Source organism: Aquarana catesbeiana, linkage group LG07, assembly GCF_042186555.1.
Source record: "Aquarana catesbeiana isolate 2022-GZ linkage group LG07, ASM4218655v1, whole genome shotgun sequence".
Taxonomy (NCBI): Eukaryota; Metazoa; Chordata; class Amphibia; order Anura; family Ranidae; genus Aquarana; species Aquarana catesbeiana.
In genome coordinates, this window is record NC_133330.1 from 110,424,346 (window position 1) to 110,452,006 (window position 27,661).

Here is a 27,661-nt window from a genome sequence, read left to right on the forward strand (position 1 = left end):
CTGGGTGCCTCTGCCAAGATACAGTTTCTTCCTCCACTATGAAACCAGAATATAGTAATTTTACCCGAAGCATTAGACAGAAATAATGTGGAGTAAAACAGGATTTTTGATTTATTTATTGAACATAAACACAGGTTTTTATACATTTCAAAAATAGGGGCAGTCACAATATGAACAATAAAAAGAAATATTGCACGTTAACCTAAACAATGGCTAGGTAATGAGGTAAAGTGGACATGATACTAACCACATCTCCACGAGGATTTTGCAGACAGACAGAAACAATGGGTGACACAATTAAGTCATGGGAATGCCCACCTAGGAGGCACACAATGGGAGAAAGAATACTACACAGTAAACACATACCTTAAACAGATTACACATAACAGCAGGAGACCTTAGCATCAGGTTGTTTTGAGCGGATAATATTAACATCTGCTTTGAGTCTCTGAGTCTAGAAGGGGGTTGAAGCAGTCAATGCTGGTTTGGGCTGTTTATACCCCAACAACACAGAGGCCCCAAATCTGTATCTGGGTCACCCAGTTCTCAGAGTCTGTGTGTTTTGGGGAGACTTGGACTGGAATGCAAAGTAAAACTGATCCAACGGCCCCCTAGGCACACACCTACCAAAAACTAGAGCCCCCTCAAATGCCAGGGCCCATAGTCAGTAGGCAAGAGGCTAGCCTTCAGTCCCCTTCAAAAGTCACAGTGGTTACCGTGACATGGAGATCTACCCGAATGACATGAGAGGTCAAAGATCACTTTTTTTTAAGAAATTAACTAAATAATAAAACTTAGAAAAAATATATTAAAACAAATATCACTGTAAACATAAAAACTTGCCATAAAAGTGAATAGTGTCAGTCAGTAGGGCAGTGGATGGTGTCAGTGTCAGTAGGAAAGTGGATGTTGTCTGTGGACAGTATCAGTAGAGCAGTGGACTGTGTCAGTGGACAGTGTCAATAGGGCAGACGTTGTATGGATGGTGTCAGTAGGGCAGTGGATGGTGTTAGTAAGACAGTGGATTGTGTCAGTCAGTAGAGCATTGGACAGTGTCAGTAGGTCAGTGGATGGACTGTGGACAGTGCCAGTAGGACAGAGGACGGTATCAGTAGGGCAGTTGATGGTGTGTGGATGATGTCAGTAGGACAGTGGACTCTGTCAGTAGAGAGGTATGGATGGTCTCAGTAGGGCAGAGGTTGGTGTCAGTAGTTTTTTATTTATTTTATTTTTCTTTAATTATTTTTTACAATCTTATTATTTTTTCATTTGATTTTTTACTATTTTTTTTAGGAGCCCTGTTGGGAGGCTTTGGTCTAAATAGACCCCTGGTGTCTCACTTTTGAGACAGAGAAAGGGACTGAGGACAGAAATTTCCCAATCCCTTTCTCTGCAGCCTCAGCTGCATTGGACATTGAATGAATGAGAAGTACTCTGTGCTGAGCGGCTTCCGGGTAATTCACAAACCGAAGCATAGTAAACACAGTTTACTATAATTCAGTTACGAATGGACACGAAAAGGAAGGGGGCCGGTAAATGACATATTTATCGGCCCCTGCTCTCCATCCTGACATATCCCCGCAGCAGACATTGAGGGATGAGAGGAGGGGAACCCAGCAGTGCTGCGGGAGGTCCAATGAAATACAAGAGGGCCAGGCAACACAAAGAAGAGGAGGGGCAGCGGGGGTAGCATTTAGTAGAACTGATGGCTGCATTTTCCTGCCTGCAGCAGCTGAATGCTGTCAGGAGGGTGAGGAGAAGAAGCAGGCATTGCCGGCATTCAGGTTCTGCAGGGAGGAAAATACAGCAATCAGTTCCAATAAATGCCACCCCACTGCCCCTCCTCTCCAAGTTCTGGGGACGGCAACCAAGGGACACAATCTACCTATCACCTGCCCATGATCAACAGGTAGAAAGCGATCGATGGGTTGCTGACCCCCAGTATAGCCTATGTAGCGCACCCCCTAAGGAGCCACAAGTTACTGAGATCCCCACCCTGCAAATCCAGGTACACCAAATCTCCACAGGCGCTCCAGAGTCAGAGATCAGTCTGTGACTTTGTTGTTTTTTTTTGTTCATTGAGGGATAATAACTTGGATAGGGATGGGAGATTATGGGATGCCCACTTGACATCAGAACAAACTTCAGGGACAACTCTTCCTATATACTGTCTCTAAATACGGCTCCTCTTCTTCCTCCAGCACTCACTTGCTTACAGAAACCAGCTGAAAAACTGTGAATTATCCAACAGTCACTCAGTCAGATGAAGCAATAGCCCATTACAGGTAGGAACCCGAGGCCCCTTGGTTGTGTGGCAAAAGTTCAGTGTTCAGCTTGTATCACTCCTGTCGCTACTGATCCCAGCACCACCTTTTCAGGCACTGCCAACCCACCTGGCTGCAGCTGCCCCTTTCACTAGCCCTCCAGACTAACTTCTCCCCGCAGTCCTCCAGACTGACACTCACGAGCCCACCCGACTGACTCTCAGCAGATCTCCCAGACGTACTGACCTGCTCCTGCTGTCCTCTCTCCTTGCTCCCGTGCCTCTAGGACAGAAGAAAAATACCCTCCAGCAATTTGGGGACTATTGTGAGCACTTCAGACTAGGGGGCACCCTCATGGGCCAAGTACAGCCTCCCCAGCACACCATCTTCCACCCGACTATCCTTGCTGACATGTCGTATGTCTATTTATGAGGTAAGCTCTGCCCCCGCTAGCCCAAAGCTGGGGATTGGCTGAGGCCTCATAAATATGCATGGCAGCCCCTCTTTACTCCCACCCTCCAGCTCTGGAAGTTTCTACAAACTTCCAGACCAGGGGGAAGTGTCAAAGAGAGCTGCCAGATGAGTCCAGCCCCTGAGTCACTGAATCCTGACCCACATTTACAGTTTAGGCTTAGCCCTGAGCTAAAAGTAAATTTCCCTGCTCAACAACAACCTACACATCTAGCACGCTAGAGGGTGCTACACTTGCTGTTTTATAGTTATTTGTTTTGCTTATGATGCTACCTTGTGGCCAGTGTTGGTATTGCTTGTATTGCTTTTCTGTATTTTCCTTCCCTTTACTGTGATGTAATTTCCTCTTCCTTGTGTGTTATCTTCTTCATCCACCCCAGACACACATTGGGGGATAGGAAAGTCAATATTTTGACCACCTTAAACTCTTGAAAATCAAGTCTACTGCATCTTGATGTATTGCCTCAACATTCTGCTTGCCATAAAGACATTCGTAGATTCCAAGTGTTTGGTGAGCCATCTGACGAAGATTGTCAGCAGTGATTGAGGCCAGGCACAGAGGTCTCAGGAAGGGCTAGTCACTGTCACTCAAATAGAGTCAAAATATGTACATCTTTACCCATTTATTCTTAGTACTTTTTGTTTTTTTATTATTCATGTTAATGCTAGCAACCACACCAACTGCATTCAATTCAGTTGAGAATCACAGCAAGTAGCTGGGGACTAAATGTGTACAACTGGATACTAATGGGACCAATAGCATTACTGAAGTGTGAGGGTAATCTTTGTCAGAATATAATGAAACATCAAAAAATAAACAGCATTACTGATATAAAGGGGCAGTCTTTTTGTCATAATACTAAGAAGCATCAAGCAATCTTTTAAAGGCTGGCAGATAAGTGGAATGCCAGAATTACAGGAAAGAGATAAGATTAGAGTTATGCTACAAATATAGCAAACAGAAGGATAGTAGCAGAGAACCATTAACCTTGCGTAGCTCCCCGTTAAGCATAGAATATATAAGAAAAAGAGAGAAGAAGTAATCTGTCATGTAATAGATAATATGTCTTTGTGTAAGGATGAATCGCCCAGTCTTCAGTAGTCTAAAAAAGAAAAAAATAAAGAAAAGATTATCCTGGAGCTGATCACCATGGTTTAGTATTCTGTAGCTCTCTGCTGCAAAGTAGAAATGTAATTTATTCATGTGGAAGGAGCTGGAGAACAAGGTAGTAGCTTAGTGACAGCTACATGGAACAGATGTATTACACAATCTGACACCTGATAAGACCTTTGACCCCCTGAGTCTGATCTACCTGCTAGAGAAGATATTAACAGAGACAGATGTGTTATACTTAATATACCTTTCAGGACTGGGATTAAGCCAACTGACACGTTGAATATTCAGCCTGTGTGTCTGGAGGGCATTGTACAACAGAGATGTCACATTTTAGAATACACACTAACCCTAAAAGAAATGAGATTGCACCACAAAAGTACTGCATTAGCAGATCATTTTAGCTTCAATGATGAACTGTGTTTTTAAAGTTTATCTATAGCTTTGTTTTAAAATTGGTCTACTATTTGCAGTATACTGTATTCCAAGGGCTTTGCTGTAAAAAAGTGCTCACCAGATCCTACACCCACCTCTTATAACTGTATCTTCAAAGTGTCAAATGAGATCTTGTCATTTCACCTTCTTGCCTCTTATCCAATCCATCATCCACCCTGACCAAGTGGGTTTTGTGCCATCTGAGGGAGGCCAAAGATAACACCACAACAGTCCCTAACATAATACACTTGGCACACGCCTACAAAATTCCTCTTCACCTGCTTTCCACCAATGCCAAGAAAGCATTTGATCGAGTGGACTGGCACTTCCTGTGGGCGAAGCTAGCCCATATCAGGATTGGTAATATCATGTGTAAATGGATTGCCACTCTTTACTCTACTCCTACGGCTGCAGTATGTTCACCTTAGCTAATGGCATGGGGCAGGGATGCCCGTTTTATCCTTTTATATTTATTTTGACATTGGAGCCCTTTGTGTACCATATTTGCCAAAATTTGGATATTAAGGGTTTTCCCATGAGAAAATCTACAAAGTGGTTGGTTTCGTGGATGACCTAATGTTTTTTGTCACCTCCCTAGTCTTCCAAATATTCTCAGAGGATTGCATACCTATGGGAATTATCTAACCTTAAAATCAACTTTCATGAGTTTGATCCCCTAAACATTTTTTGCCCTTGTCTTGTGTAGAAACTGTACAGTGCACATTCCCTTTTCACTGGGCGACGGCACATATCTGGACACCAAAACCACCTGGACCGTCGACAAGCTTTTTGGAAATAACTTTCCACCTTTATTTAATTTCATGAAAGAGGACCGCTGGTGGTGGCTCATCCGAGCATACATGCAGAAATGCCAAACTAAAATTGATAGTTATGCCCAAGGTGTTATATTTGTTCCAGACCCTCCCAAGTGCAATCCCACAACCATTTCCGAAACCGTTACGCAGGGATTTCCTCCAATTTGTTTGGGTGCACTCTCGTTCTCATTTATCTTATACCTATCTTACTTTGCTCAAGCCACATGGAGGGATAGTTTTCCTTTATCCCATAATATATTTTCAGGCAACACATCTATCTAGAACAATGTCCAGCTCGGATCCAACAGTCGGATAATTTTATGCCACCATTTAGCATATCGAGGAATATTGTGCAAAGTCCTGCGGTCCTTCTAAAATTGTACCCTCTGACATCTAATAGCTACAGGTACTGTGGAAAAGATGAGGGTATGCTTCTTCACATTTTCTGGACATGTGATAAACTCTGGAGCCTCTGGTCTGAGGTGAGCGCCATCATTAAACAACTGACGTATTTTAACCTGGGGACTGACCCGGCTAAATACATGCTACTTTCCTCACTCCTGCCTAGAGATGGATACAAGTAGACGATGCTGATTCATCTTGTAAATGCAGCTGAGGCATGCATTTCTGCCCTCTGGAAACAGGAGATCCCCCACCACTATCACTCACATTGTGGTTCTCCAAGATTACAGAAATTCAAAGCCTCGCTGCTACACATTAAGGGAAAGAAGAAAAGTTCAGGAACACATGGTTCTATTGGACCATATTCACATGCTTTCTGGAATATGAGAAGTTGCTTGCTGGCGATGACTAGTGTGACGTCCATGGACCTATGAGTAGCTGAGGATTGCAAGGTACAAATCCAAGGTTCCCATCCCCTTCCTTTCATCTTGCTTTTTACTTTCTTGGTTTCTCACTCCTTTTTTACCTACAGTATATACCCGTTTTCTTCTCTCTTTCAGTTTCTCTTTCTGTGTGTATTGAACTGGGTGGGAGTCTGATCTCCTACTAACCTGCTAGCGCTCATTGTCAAGGAAAGGTAAGATTGGTATTTTGTATTTTTGTGATATATTGTTTACTCAAACATTTGTACATGTACCTGGTCTCCTTGAGATCTATGTGTTCACAATTTGCTGACGACTTTGGATTCTCTGCCCTGTCTTGCTGAAAAACTTTAAATAAAAAATAATACAAAAAAATACCTCCACTTACAGTGCCTTGCAAAAGTATTCACCCCCTTGCCATTTTTCGTGTTTTGTTGCCTCACAACCTAGAATTAACATGGATTGTTTGAGGATTTGCATCATTTAATTTACAGAACATGCCCACAACTTTGAAGATTTATTTATTTATTTTTTTTGCCACATCTTACCATTGGGATTTTTGTACATTCCTCCTCAGCAATCTTTAAGTCTGACCACAGATTTTCTATTGGACTGAGGTCTGGGCTTTGAATAGGCCTTTCCAACACATTTACATGTTTCCCCTTAAACCACTCAAGTGTTGCTTTAGCAGTGTGTTTGGGGTCATTGTCCTGCTGGAAGGTGAACCTCCGTCCTAGCCTCAAATCACACACAGAGTGGTACAGGTTTTGCTCAAGAATATCCCTGTATTTAGCACCATCCATCTTTCCCTCAACTCTGACCAGTTTCCCAGTCCTGACTGCTGAAGAACATCCCCACAGCATGATGCTGCCACCACCATGTTTCACTGTGGGGATGGTGTTCTTTGGGTGATGTGATGTGTTGGGTTTGCGACAGAGATAGTGTTTTCTTTGATGGCCAAAAAGTTCAATTTTAGTCTCATCAGACCAGAGCACCTTCCTCCATACATTTTGGGAGTCTCCCACATGCCTTTTCGCAAACTCAAAATGTACCATTTTGTTTTTTGATGAAAGTAATGGCTTTCTTCTGGCCACTCTGCCATAAAGCCCAACTCTGTGGAGCGTACGGCTTATTGTCTTCCTCTGTACAAATACTCCAGTCTCTGCTGTGAAACTCTGCAGCTCCTCCAGGGTTACCTTAGGTCTCTGTGCTGCCTCTCTGATTAATGCCCTCCTTGCCCGGTCTGTGAGTTTTGGTGTGCGGCCGTCTCTTGGCAGGTTTGCTGTTCTTTCCATTTGGTTATGATAGATTTGATGGTGCTCCTAGGGATCATCAAAGATTTGGATATTTTTTTATAACCTAACTCTGACTTGTACTTCTCATCAACATGGTCCCTTACTTGTTTGAAGAGTTCCTTGGTCTTCGTGGCAGTGTTTGGTTAGTGGTGCCTCTTGCTTAGGTGTTGCAGCCTCTGGGGCCTTTCAAAAAGGTGTGTATATGTAATGACAGATCATGTGACACTTAGATCGCATACAGGTGGACATCATTTACTAATTATGGGACTTCTGAAGGTAATTGGTTGCTGCAGAGCTTTTTATGGGCTTAATAACAAAGGGGGTGAATACATAGGCACATGCCAATTATCATTTTTTTTATTTCTTTATGTATATATTTTTTCTAATTTTACTTCACCAGCTTAGACTATTGTGTTCTGATCCATCACATATAATTCAGATAAAAAAAACATTGAACTAAAGGCTGTAATGTAACAAAATAGGTCAAAAGCCAAGGGGGTGAAAACCTTTGCAAGGCACTGTATTTCTAATACCATTAAATTATTTTGAATATGTGATTTACAATTTATTAAAACATTGGAAAAAAAAGAGTCAGTAAATATCAATTTAATGGCTGTAATAGTGTCAACATTTTGTGATTCAGCAATTTAAATTCCAAATTCAATGTATCTTTTAGTAACCATTATCCACCTACCTACAATCTTTTCATTACCTATTCAAATCCTAGCCAATCAAAGGTATCGCTCTCTAGTTGAATATTATATGAATTAAAGTTTACCTCTGGAAAGTCACAGCCTTTGCTAAAATATAAATATACCCTGAATTGAGCTTCTCATGGTCTTAACCATTGGGAATTGCTGCACAAAATATTAATATATTGGTGATAGACACTGCACAAACAAAATTTTACCTGGAATAATGCTGTAGATAATGCGGCCAAATTAGCTCAATCATTTAAAAAATATAGTTCTGCAAATGCCCTAGAAGCTTCTGGAAAAAAGGTGTTTTATCTATTATTGGAGGTAGCAGGCCTAAATCTTTAACCTCTTAAGATTGATCTATTTAAACCTGGATAGTGACAAGTATCCATTATTGAATAGAGCAATAATTAGTGGGAATGCTTTAGCAGTCCCACTATTGTTATTCGATTTTATTTATTTTTATTCCGTACGTTTTTTGGCTCTGCATAACTTCTGCATACTTTCAGCTATTAAAACCATTCAACTATTAAAATATTCGTCTCTTTCAGCTGATGATGGGACTTTTTCAACTTTTTTTCTACCATTTATACTTTTTAAAATATTAAGCTTTTTATCACTTTTTTTAACATTGAAGTCAATGGGAGCATGCTTCAGATCCTTAAAATCTTCTTCCGCTCCCAAAAGTTTCAGCTCCTTTATACTTTCACCTACAGACGCCAAACAAACTTTAAAATGTTCACAAAATATGCAGCTATCTGGCTATATCTTTTCAGTTTGATGCCTTTTACAGTTTTTGTGAAAAAGCTTTTTGTTTAGAGGTCATTTCAGGAAATTTTAGCCATTAATCAGAGTGTACTGTGTTGCTTTTGTTGCCATGGTTACCAAAGCTTCTGTTATACACAGGGGGGAGGTGGCTGGAGCATCTCAGCTCTGATTACAGAGCCAGGGGAAGGGGACAGACACACCATGTACTGATTTATAATAGAGGAATATGATGGGGCAGTTTTGATGGGGCAATTCTGATGGGGCAATTTTGATGGTGGCAATATGATGGGGCAGTTTTGATGGGGACAATTTTAATGGAGCAGTTTTAAAGGTGGCAATATGATGGGGCAGTTTTGATGGGGGCAGTTTTGATGGGGGTAGTTTTGATGGGGCAGTTTTGATGGGGCAGTTTTGATGGTGGCAATATGATGGGGCAGTTTTGATGGTGGCAATATGATGGGGCAGTTTTGATGGGGCAATTCCGTTGGGGCAGTTTTGATGGTGGCAATATGATGGGGCAGTTTTGATGGGGCAGTTTTGATGGAGACAATATTGATGGGGCAATTCTGATGGGGCAGTTTTGATAGCAGTATGATGGGGCAGTTTTGATGGTGGCAATATGATGGGGCAGTTTTGATGGTGGCAATATGATGGGGCAGTTTTGATGGGGCAGTTTTGATGGTGTCAATATGATGGGGCAGTTTTGATGGGGCAATTCTGATGGGGCAGTTTTGATGGGGACAATTTTGATGGGGCAATTCTGATGGGGCAGTTTTGATGGCAATATGATGGGGGCAGTTTTAGCAATTCAGCTATTCAGCATTCCCACGCATTTTCCCCAGGAAATGCATTTTCTAGTTTTCCATATCATCCTAAGGACAAGGAAAGAGATTTTTATTCCTTGTGTATTAAAGCTTATGGTTGAGTAAAACAATAAATATCTATCTGAAAAAATATTAGTTGTGAAAATTGCTGAATGTAAATAATATATAGAAATGACATTTAGCTGAATATTGCTGTTGCTTTCTTTATACTGTATATTTGGTGCAATATTACTAAAATTGACTGTTATAATAGAGGTTACAATGTATTCGTCTAAGAATATACAGTAGTTTTATTATCCAGGTTAACCATATGAAGACAGTTCCTAGAGGTGGAACCTTTTGATTTCTATTAAAATTGCTATTTTAATTCTGTTAAACAAAAGCTCATCAGCAGTAGGGATGAGCCAGAAACCCCTCGGTTCGGTTCGCACCAGAACATCTTGAACCGGCAAAAAGTTCTACCGAGTATGCGAACTCTATTAAAGTCAATAGGATATTAACATGAACAATCAAAAGTGCTCATTTTAAAGGCTTATATGCAAGATATTGCCATAAAAAGTGTATAGGGACCTGGGTACTGCCCTGAGGGACATGCATCAATATAATATCCATATAGCAGAATGACGGCCAGAAAATGGTTTCATTATCCTGACTGGGTGTCATGACATCTAGCAGAATACGCCGTGATCGCACGCCCGCAGTGATCGTTGTTGTGGTGTGTCACTCTGACACACCGCATTACCAATCTCGATAAAGAGCCTCTGACATAGGCTCTTTACCATGTGATCAGCTGTGTCCAATCACAGCTGATCACAGCGTAAACAGGAAGAGCAGTTTATCGACTTTTCCTCCACTCACACTGACAGACGCGAGTAGAGGAGAGCCGATCGGCTGCTCTCCTTTCTGTGGGGGGGGGGTCTGAGCTGATTGAATATGGTTATCAGTGCAGCCCCCCCGAGGATGCCCACCCAGGACCACCAGGGTTGCCAATCAGTGCCCATTAGAGGTGCCAATCAGTGCCCATCAGTAATGCCTGCCAGTGCCTCCTCATCAGTGCTGCCTATCAGTCATCTATCAGTGCCACCTATCAGTGCATATCAGTGCCACCTATAAGTGCCACCTATCAGTGCCCATCAGTTCCACCTATCAGTGCCCATCAGTGCCACCTATCTGTGACCATCAGTGCCACCTATCTGTGACCATCAGTGCCACCTATAAGTGACCATCAGTGCAGCCTTTCAGTGCCCATCAGTGCCACCTATGAGTGCTGCCCATCTGTGCTGGATATTAGTGCCTCATCGTCAGTGCCACTTCATTAGTGGCACCTCATCAGTGGCCATCAGTGCCTGCCTTATAGTGCCCGTCAGTGCAGCCCCACCAATGAAGGAGAAAACGTACTTCTTTACAAAATTTTATAACAGAAACAAAAACTTGAACATTTTCGGTCTCTTTCTATTTGTTTAGCAAAAAATAAAAACCCCAGTGGTGATCAAATACCACCAAAAGAAAGCTCTATTTGTGGGAACAAAATTATAAATTTTGTTCAGGTACAGTGTTGCATGACTGCGCATGGTCGTCATTTAAAATGTGACAGCACTGAAAGCTGAAAATTGGCCTGGGCAGGAAGGGGGGAAAAAATAAATTACATTTTTCCCTTTAGAAATGTCATTATTGCTGCGGCATGTTCTATACATCACGCAGATGCGCCACTTAACAGGTGGGCCTCCCAGGCACATTATTTAAAAGAATATTTAATTTTTATTGTTTCACTTTAACCAGTTGCCAACCGGTCCATAGCCAAATGATGGCTGCAGGGTGGTTGGATAAATGTGGGAGCACGTCATATGACGTGACCCCAGAAAATCGCTCCCGCGCGCTCCCTGGGGCGCGCACACGGGAACATCCGTGACCGCCGGGTCTGGACCCGGAGCATCATGGATCACGGTAAACGGCCGCTGATCGCGGCCATTTACCATGTGATCGCTCCGTCAAATGACGGAGTGATCACATGTAAACAAACCGGCGTCATGTCATGTACAGAGGGGGAGGGATCGGATGGGAGCAGCGCTGTGGGCTGGATGTGTAGTGCCCACAGCGCTGCTCAGTGACATGTGCAGTCACATCCATCCATCCATCCATCCATCCATCCATGCTCAGCCATCCCCCCCATGCTCAGCAATACCCAGCACTACTCTGCAATACTCTGCAGTTCCGTGTGCAATACTCTGCAATTCCCTGTGCAATACTCTGCAATTCCCTGTGCAATACTGTGCAATACTCTGCAATATTCTGCAATGCCCCACAATACCCCGCAATACCCAGCAATACCCCGCAATACTCTGCAATACCCCGCAATCAGCTTTTTTAGCCGGCGATTCCCTACACCATGAGAATGATCATAGCGGCTGTTCCGCTGCTTGATCGTTCTTATGGGAGGTGAGAGGGGACGTCCCCCCCCCCTCTCCTGCCGCCTTCAGGTGCTTCTACGTCTCACCACTACGATCGAAGCCAGGATTGTTTTTTTTTTTTTTTTTATTTGAGGCTTCCCAGCCTAGAGGTGAGATGTGGGGTCTTGTTGACCCCATATCTCACTGTAAAGAGGACCTGTCATGCCATATTCCTATTACAAGGGATGTTTATTACAAGTGATCAAAAAATTAATTTTTTGGAAAAAAGCTTCAAACTAAAATAAATAAAGTAGGATGAACCATAAAAAAATAATTTTTTCCCCGTGTGCTTGCATGCAGAAGCGAACGCATACGTAAGTCCCGCCCACATATGAAAATGGTGTTCAAACCACACATGTAAGGTATCGCTGCGATCGGTAGAGCAAGAGCAATAATTTTGGCCCTAGACCTCCTCTGTAACTCACAACATGTAACCAGTAAAAATTTTTAAAGCGTCTCCTATGGGGATTTTTAAGTAGCAAAGTTTGGCGCCATTCCAGGAGCGTGTGCAATTTTGAAGGGTGACATGTTAGGTATCTATTTACTCAGCATAATTTTATCTTTCACATTATGCAAAAACATTGGGCTAACTTTACTGTTTTGTTTTTTTTTAAAGCACAAATCTGTTTTTTTTTTTTTTAAAAAACACGTTCGAAAAATTGCTGCGCAAATACCGTGCGAGATAAAAAGTTGCAACAACCGCCATTGTATTCTCTAGGGTCTTTGCTAAAAAAATATATAATGTTTTAGGGTTCTATGTAATTTTACAGCAAATAAATTATGACTTTTACATGTAGGAGAGAAATGTCAGAATTGGCCTGGGTGCTCCAGAACGCCTGAAGGTGCTCCGTGCATGTTGGGCCTCTGTATGTGGTCACGCTGCGTAAAAGTCTCACACATGTGGTATCACCATACTCGGGAGTAATAGCAGAATGTGTTTTTGGGTGTAATTTGTGGTATGCATATGCTGTGTGTGAGAAATAACCTGCTAATATGACAATTTTGTGAAAAAAAAAAAAGAAAAAAAAATCTTGATTTTGCAAAGAATTGTGGGAAAAAATGACAAATTCAAAAAACTCATCATGCATCTTTCTAAATACCTTGGAGTGTCTTCTTTCCAAAAAGGGGTAATTTGGGGGGTATTTGTACTTTTCTGGCATGTTAGGGTCTCAAGAAATAAGATAGGCCGTCAGTACTTCAGGTGTGATCAATTTTCAGAGATTGGCACCATAGCTTGTGGACTCTATAACTTTCATAAAGACCAAATAATATACACCAATTTGGGTTATTTTTAACAAAGATATGTAGCGGTATAAATTTTGGCCAAAATATATGAAGAAAAAATTACTAATTTGCAAAATGCTATAACAGAAACGAAGAAAAATGCATTTTTTTACAGAATTTTTGGTCTTTTTTCTTTTATAGCGCAAAAAATAAAGAACCCAGCGGTGATTAAATACCACCAAAAGAAAGCCCTATTTGTGTGCAAAAAAGAACAGAAATTTCATTTGGGTACAGTGTTTCATGACTGAGTAATTGTCATTCAAAATGTGAGAGCACCGAAAGCTGAAAATTGGTCTGGTTATTGAGGGAGTTTAAGTGCCCAGTGGTCAAGTGGTTAACCACTTACCAACCAGCCCATAGCCGAATGACGGCTGCAGGGCGGTTGGATAACTCTGGGAGGACGTACTATGACGTCCTCCCAGAATTCCCCTCTCGCGCGCCCCCTGGGGCGCGTACCCGAACACATCCGTGACCGCCGGGTCCAGAGGACCCGGCACATCACGGATCCCGGTAAATGGCCGCTGATCGCGGCCGTTTACCATGTGATCGCGCCGTCAAATGACGGCGCGATCACATGTAAACAGACCGGCGTCATCTGATGACGCCGGTTCCTCTCCTCCCCTCCTGTGCACCGATCGGTACACTGTGGAGGAGAGGGAGATGGATGGATGGCTGCAGCGCTGTGGGCTGTATGTGTAGTGCCCACATCGCTGCACAGAGACATCCAGCCATCCATCCATCCATGCTCAGCCATCCCTACTACTATGCAATGCTGTGCAATACTCTGCAATACCCCCACAATACTCTGCAATGCTGTGCAATACTCTGCAATGCCCCCACAATACTCTGCAATGCTGTGCAATACTCTGCAATACCCCCACAATACTCTGCAATGCTGTGCAATACTCTGCAATGCCCCCACAATACTCTGCAATGCTGTGCAATACTCTGCAATGCCCCCACAATACTCTGCAATGCTGTGCAATACTCTGCAATGCCCCCACAATACTCTGCAATGCTGTGCAATACTCTGCAATGCTGTGCAATACTCTGCAATACCCCCACAATACTCTGCAATGCTGTGCAATACTCTGCAATGCCCCCACAATACTCTGCAATGCTGTGCAATACTCTGCAATGCCCCCACAATACTCTGCAATGCTGTGCAATACTCTGCAATGCCCCCACAATACTCTGCAATGCCCCCACATTACTCTGCAATGCTGTGCAATACTCTGCAATGCCCCCGCCATACTCTGCAATGCCCCCGCCATACTCTGCCATGCCCCCGCCATACTCTGCCATGCCCCCGCCATACTCCTCCATACCCCGCCATACTCCTCCATACCCCGCCATACTCCGCCATACTCCGCCATACTCCCCCATACCCCGCCATACTCTGCAATACCCCGCCATACTCTGCAATACCCCGCCATACTCTGCAATGCCCCGCCATACTCCGCAATACCCCGCCATACCCTGCCATGCTGAGCCATGCTCGGCTGTACTCGGCCTCTGTATGTGGCCAGGCTGTGGAAGTCTCACACATGTGGTATCGCCGTACTCAGGAGGAGCAGGAGAATCTATTTTGGGGTGTCATTTTTGGTATGTACATGTTATGTGGTAGAAATATTGTATAAATGGACAACTTTGTGTTAAAAAAAAAAAAAAGCGTTTTAACCACTTCCCGCCCGCCGGCCGTCATACAACGTCCTTGACTTTGTGCGGGGATATCTGAATGATGGTTGCAGCTACAGGCATCATTCAGATATCAGCTTTTTCAGCCGGCGATTCCCTACACCATGAGAATAATCATAGCAGCTGTTCCACTGCTTGATCGTTCTTACGGGAGGCGAGAGGGGATGTCCCCCCCTCCCGCGCTTCTACCGACTCACCACTACGATCGAAGCCAGGATCGTTTTTTTTTTTTTTTATTTCAGGCTTCCCAGCCTAGAGGTGAGATGTGGGGTCTTATTGACCCCATATCTCACTGTAAAGAGGACCTGTTATGCCATATTCCTATTACAAGGATGTTTATATTCCTTGTAATAGGAATAAAAGTGGTCCAAAATTTTTTTTTTTGGAAAAAAGCATCAAACTAAAATAAATAAAGTAAAATGAACAATAAAAAAATAAAAATTTTTTAAAGCGCCCCTGTCCCTGTGTGCTCGCATGCAGAAGCGAACGCATACGTAAGTCCCGCCCACATATGAAAACGGTGTTCAAACCACACATGTGAGGTATCACTGCGATCGGTAGAGCGAGAGCAATAATTTTGGCCCTAGACCTCCTCTGTAACTCAAAACATGTAACCAGTAAAAAATTTTAAAGCGTCGCCTATGGGGATTTTTGAGTAGCAAAGTTTGGCGCCATTGCACAAGCGCATGCAATTTTGAAAGGTGACATGTTGGGTATATATTTACTCGGCGTAACTTCATCTTTCACATTATGCAAAAACATTAGGCTAACTTTACTGTTTTGGTTTTTGTAAAGCACAAAACAGTTTTTTTTCCAAAAAAAAGCGTTAAAAAAATTGCTGCGCAAATACCGTGCGAGATAAAAAGTTGCAACGACTGCCATTGTATTCTCTAGGGTCTTTGCTAAAAAAACATATATAATGTTTTGGGGTTCTATGTAATTTTCTAGCTAATAAATGATGATTTTTACATGTAGGAGAGAAATGTCAGAATTGGCCTGGGTGCTCCAGAACGCCTGAAGGTGCTCCCCTGCATGTTGGGCCTCTGTACGTGGCCACGCTGTGTAAAAGTCTCACACATGTGGTATCGCCATACTCGGGAGTAATAGCAGAATGTGTTTTGGGGTGTAATTTGTGGTATGCATATGCTGTGTGTGAGAAATAACCTGCTAATATGACAATTTTGTGGGAAAAAAAAAAAGTAAAAAAAAAAACCTTGATTTTGCAAAGAATTGTGGGAAAAAATGACAACTTAAAAAAACTCACCATGCATCTTTCTAAATACCTTGGAATGTCTTCTTTCCAAAAAGGGGTCATTTGGGGGGTATTTGTACTTTTCTGGAATGTTAGGGTCTCAAGAATTTAGATAGGCCGTCAGTACTTCAGGTGTGATCAATTTTCAGATATTCGCACCATAGCTTTTGGACTCTATAACTTTCACAAAGACCAAATAATATCCACCGATTTGGGTTAATTTTACCAAAGATATGTAGCAGTATAAATTTTGGCCAAAATATATGAAGAAAAATTACTAATTTGCAAAATATTATAACAGAAATGAAGAAAAATGTATTTTTTTACAGATTTTTCGGTCTTTTTTCTTTTACGGCGCAAAAAATAAAGAACCCAGCGGTGATTAAATACCACCAAAAGAAAGCCCTATTTGTGTGAAAAAAAGGACAAAAATTTCATATAGATACAGTGTTGCATGACTGAGTAATTGTCATTCAAAATGTGAGAGCACCAAAAGCTGAAAATTGGTCTGGTTAGGAAGGGGGTTTAAGTGCCCAGTTGTCAAGTGGTTAAGCATCATTACCCATCAGACCCAAAGGGCCTGATATGGATCTTGGGGGGGACCCCACACCGTTTTTTCCCTTAATTCTGTCATAGGGTTCCCCTTAACCACTTCAAAACACTGTATTATATACACTGCACTGTATTATATACTCTGCACTGCACTGTATTATATACTCTGCACTACACAGTATTATATACTCTGCACTACACAGTATTATATACTCTGCACTGTATTATATACTCTGCACTGCATTATATACTCTGCACTGCGTTATATACACTACACTGACTGCACTATATACTCTGCACTGCATTATATACACTACACTGACTGCACGCTCAATCCACTAACTACCCTGCCTAATCTCTCTCCATTAATGCACACTATACATGGCCACCGTTGGAAGCAGCCTTATATCCGCTTGCCGACCGCCGCACACAGATGTACGTCGGCAGAATGGCACAGGCAGGCACATGGGCGTACCTGTACGTCCCTTTAAATTTGCCACCTATCGTGCGCACCCGCCGCATGCCGTGGGAATGTGCCTGTGGGTCCCGGGAACTCGATGTTCGCCGGTGGCCCATGATTGCTGTGTATAGAGGTAGAATGGGGAGATGCCTATGTAAACAAGGCATTTCCCCATTCTGCCTAGTGACGTGACAGGGATCTACTGCTCCCTGTCATCGGGAGCAGTGACAGGGAGCAGTAGTGTCATGTCAGTGGTAGCCCATCCCCCCTACAGTTATAACGCTTCCCTAGGACACACTTAACCCCTTGATCGCCCCTAGTGTTTAACCCCTTCCCTGCCAGTGTCATTTTACACAGTAATCAGTGTAGTTTTATAGCACTGATCGCTGTATAAATAACAATGGTCCCAAAATAGTGTCAAAAGTGTCCGATGTGTCCGCCATAATGTCGCAGTCATGATAAAAATTGCAGATTGCCACCATTACTAATAAAAACAAATTAATAATAAAAATTCCATCAATCTACCCCCTATTTTGTTGACGCTATAACTTTTGCGCAAACCAATCAATATACACTTATTGCGATTTTTTTTTTTTTTTTTTTTTACCAAAAATATGTAGAAGAATACATATCAGCCTAAACTGAGAAAGAAATTTGTTTGTTATATATTTTTGGGAATACTTATTATAGCAAAAAGTAAAAAACATAGTTTTTTTCAAAATTGTCACTCCTTTTTTTGTTTATAAACGCAAAAAATAAAAACCGCAGAGGTGATCAAATACCACCAAAAGGAAGCTCTATTTGTGGGAAAAAAAAGGACGTCAATTTTGTTTGGGTACAACGTCACACGACCGCGCAATTGTCAGCTGAAGCGACGCAGTGCCGAATCGCAAAAAATGCTCTGGTCAGGAAGGGGGTAAAATCTTCCAGGGCTAAAGTGGATATAGTGTGGGGAGTGGACTTCGCCCTTAAAGCCATGATTGGCCAAAAGCACACTGCCTTTGGCCAATCAAGGCTCTGACAGTACATCGCACTGTAATTGGCCAAAGCAGTTATGTTATTGTTACACTTGTAAAAAAAATGTCATATGTTTTATTACCTATGATCAACATATCGTGCATGTTTTTTTGTAATTATTTTATTTGTTATAAGGATCACAATACAAAGAAAAATGAAGCACTGTTGAAACACGTACAACCTGTAAGTACACGAGAAAGTCTCAGTGTTACATGTTGTTACATATGTAGGATCCAAAGTGTTTTGACATTGACAAAAGTGACACGGCAAATTAAAGTCATACTAGACATCATTATTGTCACAAGGGTCATCATTAGGCAAGGAGAATGCCAGAGTGTACTGTGTTCCTGATGATAGGGAGAAACACATGGTGTAGAAAAAGGTGTTACACTGCATGGTTGACATATAGGGCTGGAAAACATGTAGACCGCAAGCTGCCCAAACAGAGAAAAATGACTGGGGAGGAAAAGGGGGAAAAAAGAAAGGGGGGGGGGTGAGGGGATGAGACTCTCCCAAGAAGTTGGCTGTGCAGTCTAAAGGGACATTCAGGTTGCGTGTATGCAGTGATGTGGTTAGGGGTGGGAAGTGGGGTCCCCCAGGGTTCTGTGCTGGGACCAATCCTGATTAATTTGTTCATAAACGACCTGGAGGATGGGGTAAAATGCTCAATCTCTGTATTTGCAGACGACATTAAGCTAAGCAGGGCAATAACTTCTCCGCAGGATGTGGAAACCTTGCAAGATGATCTGGACAAATTATTGGGGTGGGCAACTACATGGCAAGTGAGGTTTAAAAAAAAAATTAAAATAATGCATTTGGGTGGCAAAAATATGAATGCAATCTACTCACTAGGGGGTGAACCTCTGGGGGGATCTAAGAAGGAAAAGGACCTGGGGGTCCTAGTAGATGTTAGGCTCAGCAATGGCATGCAATGCCAAGCTACTGCTAACAGAGCAAGCAGAATATTGGCATGCATTAAAAAGGGGATTAACTCCAGGGATAAAGCGATAATTCTCCCACTCTACAAGACTTTGGTCTGACCTGACCTGGAGTATGCTGTCCAGTTCTGGGCATCAGTCCTCAGAATGGATGTACTGGAAATGGAGCGAGTACAAAGAAGGGAAACAAAGCTAATAAAGGGTCTGGAGGACATTAGTTATGAAGAAAGGTTGCGAGCACTGAACTTATTCTCTCTGGAGAAGAGACGCTTGAGAGGGGATATGATTTCAATTTACAAATACCATACTGGTGACCCCACAATAGGGTTAAAACTTTCACGGAAGGGAGTTTAATAAGACACGTGGCCACTCACTAAAATTAGAAGAAAAGAGGTTTAACCTTAAACTACGTAGAGGGTTCTTTACTGTAAGAGCGGCAAGGATGTGGAATTCCCTTCCACAGGTGGTTTCAGCGGGGGCATCGATAGTTTCAAAAAACTATTAGATAAGCACCTGAACGACTGCAACATACAGGGATATGCATTGTAATACTGACATAATCACACACATGGGTTGGACTTGTGTCTTTTTTCAACCTCACCTACTATGTAACTATGTAACTATATGTATTGCCAGGGTCTCCAAGTGGACTGGAAAGTTTTATTTCATTTGAAGTCTAAAGTCAATGTTAACCTTTTTAATAAAGGACATCTTTTTTCTTTGTGACATTATGTCGCAACATACACAGATATAAAGAATCTGAGAATGCTGGAGTGCCTACAGATGGACATGTATGCCTAGAAAAGTACTGCAATAATGCCAGAGAGAGGGCTCAAAACTGCAAGACTGTGCGCAGATTCAAAAATTTCACATGCCGCTCCATGCTAGTTCAAGTTCTACAGTCCATAATTACATTTCAGGCACTGGCTTGGCTTGTTTCCAGCAAAGCAATCAATTGTACATTGTAAAATTGTTATCAATGATAAATTGCTGGCACAATTGACTTTGTGCAGATTACTGTGAGTCCAGGGGAAGGGCTCAGGGTTAGGGTTCTGGGGTGCATTCTGTGTGTCTGCTGTGTTTTTTTATGTGTATATATATATATATATATATATATATATATATATATATATATATATATATATATAGTGCTCTGATAAAGGAGAACGACACTGTCACAGTTTCTTTTATGCTCATTAGTATTCTTTTAACTTTATGATTATTACTGGAAATAATTTTGACATATTTAGGAGGGAGATGATAAAAAATTATTCACCTTTGGTCTCAAAAACACTAGGAATGGCACTTCCCACAAACATAATGGTTTCTTTAGTTTCCCATTATCTTCTAGATTATGTAGTGCTCATCATTGGTTTATGTATACTTAAATACTGTGATAAGTAAGATAATGTTAACATGACACAATTATGTGATTTAGAGGTTATGTCTGTATCACAGCAACTGCAGTGCTGAAAACTGGAGGAAAAAAACATACGTAGGAGCTTTGTATATGGATTCTAGTAATGTTCTACTTTCAGCCTCAACACCCACGCAGCTATCCCTTAAGTCTTCACTGCAGTAAAATTCAGCATAATCTAAGCTAGCTGAATCCTGTAACAATGCGGTAACTCAGTACCCATGTGCACTACCAAACATCATGTAGATTAGGCTGGACTTTTCTAATATCAATAAGATAATCATTGATGGGATACAACTGCAACAAACAAGATAAATGTGTCTGTGTTTTGTGCTTTTTACAGAGAGGCTTTCAAGAGGATTTTCTCTTGAAAATGTGAAAAAAATCTGGGAGCTTGTATTTAAGACCCCTTTCACATTGAGGCGCTTTACAGGAGCTACAGTGCTAAAAATAGCTCCTGCATAGCGCCTGTAAAGAGCCGTTCCTGTCTCTCCAGTGTGAAAGCCCGAGTGCTTTCACACTGGAGCAGTGCGCTTGCAGGACATTAAAAAAACGCTTCCAAGCAGCATCTTTGGAGTGGTGAAGGAGCGGTGTATACATTGAAATCAATGGGGCAGCACGGCTATACCACTGGCATAGTGCTGCTGTAGCAATGCTTTGCGGTGGTTTTAACCCTTTCTCGGCCGCTGGGGGGGGGTAAAAGTGCCCCCGCTAGCCTGCTTGTTCCAGGTCTAATGAGGAGCCCTCCATCCATCCTATCTGGACACAGGTGACAGGCCAGGAGACAGGAAGGGATCCCCATCTCAGATCAGTGCAGATCGGTGGACAAAGATGTTCCAGCATTACACTATACAGATTTACTGCTCAGGGTCCTGGAAGCAGATTGTGCAGGTGTGAGGACTGGGAGTATCGTTGATCTCCACGCTATCCAAGTTGGTTGTGGTGTCTGGAGGAGAAGATGCCTCTGGCAGAAACAGACACATCTCTGCCTTTTCCTCCAGCTCTTGTTTATTCTCATGCCCAGCTTTTCTCCGGCTTGTTACCCTGCATCTCGCAATACAGCTCCCATCTGCTTGGTTTGGCTGGGTGTGTGACAACAGTGAGCGGTCACTGTGTCAGCAAGGTGGCGGGGCCAGCAAGTATCTGAGGATTTTACTGCCCCCCCCCCCATTCAGGCACCATAAGGTGGCTGCCTATGCTGGTCCTGGGCCTGGTGGGATACAGTGGCTCCCACTTCTGTTTCTGTGTTTAGGCAGTCACAGCACTGGATCTACTGAGGACTCAAGTAAGGATGGGGGGGGGGGCAGTACTGCTACTTGGGACATGTTCTGCATACCTCCCAACTTTTTGAGATGGGAATGAGGGACACCTATCAGCAAAAGTATGCAGGCCTAGGACACACCCCTTGCCACGCCCCCTTAAAGGAGAATTGTACAAAAATAAAAGATTACAAGTGCTTTTTTTACCACTACTATTCCTTTATATTGACTTTTGGAATTTACAAATGCAGCAGTTTAGAAATTGAAAGGTTTAGAGCTGGAGAACACTTTTTGATAGATAAAAAGTGCATTTTATATACAACTATATAGATCAGACCAAAATGAGGGACAAACGAGGAGGAATGAGGGACAGAGGGACATTGCTCCAAATCAGGGACAGTCCCACAAAATCAGGGACAGTTGGGAGCTGTGTTCTACCTTAATGAAGGGAATGCATTATGTCTGGCAGTCTGTGTGTCATACCTCCTTTTAGCAGAGTGGTTCTTAACTCCTGTCCTCGGGACCCACTAACAGGGCAGATTTTAAGTATTTATTTACAGTCAGGTCTATAAATATTGGGACATCGACACAATTCTAATCTTTTTGGCTCTATACACCACCACAATTGATTTGAAATGAAATGAACAAGATGTGCTTTAACTGCAGACTTTCAGCTTTAATTTGAGGGTATTTACATCCAAATCAGGGGAACGGTGTAGAAATTACAACAGTTTGTATATGTGCCTCCCACTTTTTAAAGGACCAAAAGTAATGGGACAATTGGCTGCTCAGCTGTTCCATGGCCAGGTGTGTGTTATTCCCTCATTATCCCATTTACAAGGAGCAGATAAAAGGTCCAGAGTTTATTTCAAGTGTGCTATTTGCATTTGGAATCTGTTGCTGTCAACTCTCAATATGAGATCCAAAGAGCTGTCACTATCAGTGAAGCAAGCCATCATTAGGCTGAAAAAACAAAACAAATCCATCAGAGAGATAGCAAAAACATTAGGTGTGGCCAAATCAACTGTTTGGAACATCCTTAAAAAAGAACGCACCGGTGATCTCAGCAACACCAAAAGACCTGGAAGACCACGGAAAACAACTGTGGTGGATGACCGAAGAATTCTTTCCCTGGTGAAGAAAACACCCTTCACAACAGTTGGCCAAATCAAGAACACTCTCCAGGAGGTAGGTGTATGTGTGTCAAAGTCAACAATCAAGAGAAGACTTCGCCAGAGTGAATACAGAGGGTTCACCACAAGATGTAAAGCATTGGTGAGCCTCAAAAACAGGAAGGCCAGATTAGAGTTTGCCAAACAGTTCTGGAACAACATCCTATGGACAGATGAGACCAAGATCAACTTGTACTAGAATGATGGGAAGAGAAGAGTATGGAGAAGGAAAGGAACTGCTCATGATCCAAAGCATACCACCTCATCAGTGAAGCATTGTGGTGGTAGTGTCATGGCGTGGGCATGTATGGCTACCAATGGAACTGGTTCTCTTGTATTTATTGATGATGTGACTGCTGACAAACAGCAGGATGAATTCTGAAGTGTTTCGGGCAATATTATCTGCTCATATTCAGCAAAATGCTTCAGAACTCATTGGACGGCACTTCTCAGTGCAGATGGACAATGACCCGAAGCATACTGCGAAAGCAACCAAAGAGTTTTTTAAGGGAAAGAAGTGGAATGTTATGCAATGGCCAAGTCAATCACCTGACCTGAATCCGATTGAGCATGCAATTCACTTGCTGAAGACAAAACTGAAGGGAAAATGCCCCAAGAACAAGCAGGAACTGAAGACAGTTGCAGTAGAGGCCTGGCAGAGCATCACCAGGGATAAAACCCAGCGTCTGGTGATGTCTATGCGTTCCAGACTTCAGGCTGTAATTGACTGCAAAGGATTTGCAACCAAATATTAAAAAGTGAAAGTTTGATGGATGATTGTTAATCTGTCCCATTACATTTGGTCCCTTAAAAAGTGGGAGGCACATATACAAACTGTTGTAATTCCTAAACCGTTCACCTGATTTGGATGTAAATACCCTCAAATTAAAGCTGAAAGCCTGCAGTTAAAGCACATCTTGTTCGTTTCATTTCAAATCCATTGTGGTGGTGTATAGAGCCAAAAAGTTTGGAATTGTGTTGATGTCCCAATATTTATGGACCTGACTGTAAGTATTACTTTGGGGAGATGCAGACTAGAATACTGCAATCACTGAGTAGCAAATTATATCACCTATTTCAGTTATCTTGCAAACCTGGCCTGTTAGTGGTTCCTGAGGCCAGGAGTCGAGAACCACTGTTCTAGCATATTAGGCAAAATACAGGAATACTCATGACCACTGAGTGAATGCTTGAGGCATTCGTACAGGAATTAAAAAAAAAAAAAAAAAAAAAGACCTCCTAGAGTGAGAAAAAGTAATCACATCAAAGAACACAAAACAGAAATAGGAATGCTTCAAACTGACTGTATGCCAACACATTGAAAATGAATCTCATTGGTGAAAAGTTTAAAGGGTTAAAATAAAAAAAAAACAACCTATGTTGAGCATGTCCAATGTTAAAAAAAACTACAAAGTATAAGAAAAGGACATTTAAAAAATATAAAAATTGAAGGAACACTTTCATCGTTTGAAAGTTACAAGGAATACAGCAAAAGTTGTAAAAAAGGAAATCGGGAAGACAAAAATCTAAAATGAATGGCAGTTAACCGCTTCAGCCCCAGAAGATTTTACCCCCTTCCTCACCAGAGCACCTTTTGCGATTCAGCACTGCTTCGCTTTAACTGACAGTTGCGCGATCGTGCGATGTGCACCCAAACAAAATTGACGTCCTTTTTTACCCACAAATAGAGCTTTCTTTTGGTGGTATTTGATTACCTCTGCGGTTTTTATTTTTTGCGCTATAAACAAAAAAAGCGTCAATTTTGAAAAAAACGCATTTTTTACTTTTTGCTATAATAAATATCCCCCAAAAATATATAAAATTTTTTTCCCTCAGTTTAGGCCGATATGTATTCTTCTGCATATTTTTGGTAAAAAAAAAAATCGCAATAAGCGTATATTGATTGGTTTGCGCAAAAGTTATAGCGTCTACAAAATAGGTGATAGTTTTATGGCATTTTTATTTAAAATTTTTTTAAATTAGTAATGGCGGCGATCTGCGATTTTTATCGGGACTACGACATTATAGTGGACACATCGGACACTTTGACACTATTTTGGAACCTATAAAACAGCACTGATTACTGTGTAAATGACACTGGCAGTGAAGGGGTTAACCACTAGGGGGCGATGAAGGGGTTAAGTGTGTCCTAGGGAGTGATTCTAACTGTGGGGGGATGGGCTTCAAGTCACATGACAGCGATCACTGCTCCCGATGACAGGAAGCGATGATCTCTGTCATGACACAAGCCAGAACGGGGAAATGCCTTGTTTACATAGGCACTTCCCCGTTTTGAGGCTGTGTGACACTATCGCCGGGAGACAGGCGGACATCGAGTCCGCCAGTCCCGTGGTCACTCTGTATGCGGTGGACACGCGCGCGCGCCTGCTATCCCTGGCTCTTAAAGGGGATGTACAGGTACGCCCATTTGCCCACTGCTGCCATTGTGCTGACGTATATCGGCGTGCAGCAGTGGGCAAGTGGTTAAAGAGAGTAAACCAAACCACTCCACATTATTTAAATATGTAGCACACCTAACGTAGGAGCCGCTGGTGAATAGGGATCCCCCACCCTGCCTAGCCAGGCACACCAAATTTTTACAGCCACATTTAGAGTCAATGAACAATCCAGCACTTTGTTTTTGTGTTTTATTGAGGGGATAAAACTTGGATAGGGATTAGGGAGATTATAGGATGCCCACTTGACTTTAGAACTCTTCAGGGACAACTCTTCCTATGTACAGCTGTATACACTTGCTTGCAGAAAATACAGATTCCCATCTGACTTTTTCCGTCGAAAATTCAGACGGACTTAGATAGAGAACATGTTCTATATTTTTCCGACGGAACAAATTACTATCGGAAAAAACGCTCTTCTGTATGCTGTTCCGACAAGATTAGCAGAAGGAGCCCAAAGGGTGGCGCACTGGCTATTGAACTTCCTTTTTCTAGTGCTGTCGTATGTGTTGTACGTCACCGCGTTCTTGACGGTCGGAATTTGGTGTGACCTTGTGTATGCAAGAGAGCTTGAGCGCAATTCCATCGGAATTCCGTCGGAAAAACCTTCAGAGTTTATTCTGACGGCAAAACTGGTCGTGTGTACAGGGCATTAGATTAAGCAAAAGTCCTTTACAGGCAGGGACAGCGGGCCCCTTTGGTGCGCAGAGAAAAAGTCCAGTGTTCAGCTATATCCTTGTGGCTATTGATCCCAGCACCACCTCTTCAGGCACTGCCAGCCCACCTGGCTGCAGCTGCCTCTCTCACTAGCCCACCTGGCTACTTCTCTACAGTCCTTCCAGACTGCACAGTCACCAGCCACACGGGTGACTTTTCCCTGTAGATCTCCTGGATGTGCTGATCTCATACCTGCGCGTCCTGGACAGGACTCCTCTGTGTGTCATAAGAGAATCCCTCCAGCACCCAAGCACCAAGCCGAGGTCACCCCCCCATACTACGGGGCACCCTCAAGGGCCACCGTCAACCTCCTCAGCACTCCATCTCCAGCTTCCACCCCACTGTAGTGATGTCCAGTTCATAGTTACATAGTAGGTGAGGTTGAAAAAAGATACACGTCCATCAAGTCCAACCCATGTGTGTGATTATATTGAATCTTTTGAATCGAATGTTTTCAGTGAACTGGATGAATCGATTCATCTGAGTGAACTGATCCGTTTGAAACGGTTCACTATGAAGTCAATAGCAGAGCAGGCTTGGTAATATGATCCTAGAATGAGAGAGCTCAGCCCCTCCCTGCAACCAATCAGATGGCTCACATCACACTGACACTCAACAACTGGATACAAACTTGAAGGGGTTGTAAACCCTCATGTTTTTTCACCTAATGCATCATATCATTAACCGCTTCAGCCCCGGAAGATTTTACCCCCTTCCTGACCAGAGCGTTTTTTGCGATTCGGCACTGCGTCGCTTTAACTGACAATTGCGCAGTCGTGCGACGTGGCTCCCAAACAAAATTGACGCCTTTTTTTTCCTCTGCGATTTTTATTTTTTGCGCTATAAACAAAAAAAGAGCGAAAATTTTGAAAAAAACGCATTATTTTTTACATTTTGCTATAATAAATATCCCCCAAAAATATATAAAAAAACATTTTTTTTCCTCAGTTTAGGCCGATCATATTCTTCTACATATTTTTTGGTAAAAAAAAAAAAAAATTGCAATAAGCGTTTATTGATTGGTTTGTGCAAAAGTTATAGCGTTTACTGAATAGGGGATAGTTTTATGGCATTTTTATTAATAATTTTTTTTTTTACTAGTAATGGCGGCGATCAGCGATTTTTATTGGGACTGCGACGTTATGGCGGACATGTCGGACATTTATGTGGAGAGGGAGGGGTTAAGTATGTCCTAGGGGAGTGATTACTAACTGTAGGGGGATGGGCTAGCATTGTCATTACTCTGATCACTGCTCCCGATGACAGGGAGCAGTGATCAGTGACACTTGTCACTAGGCAGAACGGGGAGATGCTGTTTACATCAGCATCTCCCCGTTCGTCCTCTCCGTGAGCCGATCGCGGGTATCCCCGCGGTGATCGAGTCCGCGGGACCCGCGACCCGACTCACGGAGCTCCCGGGCCGGCACGCGCGCGCAATGGCACGGCGGGGAATTCAAATGGACGTACCTGTAAGTCCATTTGCC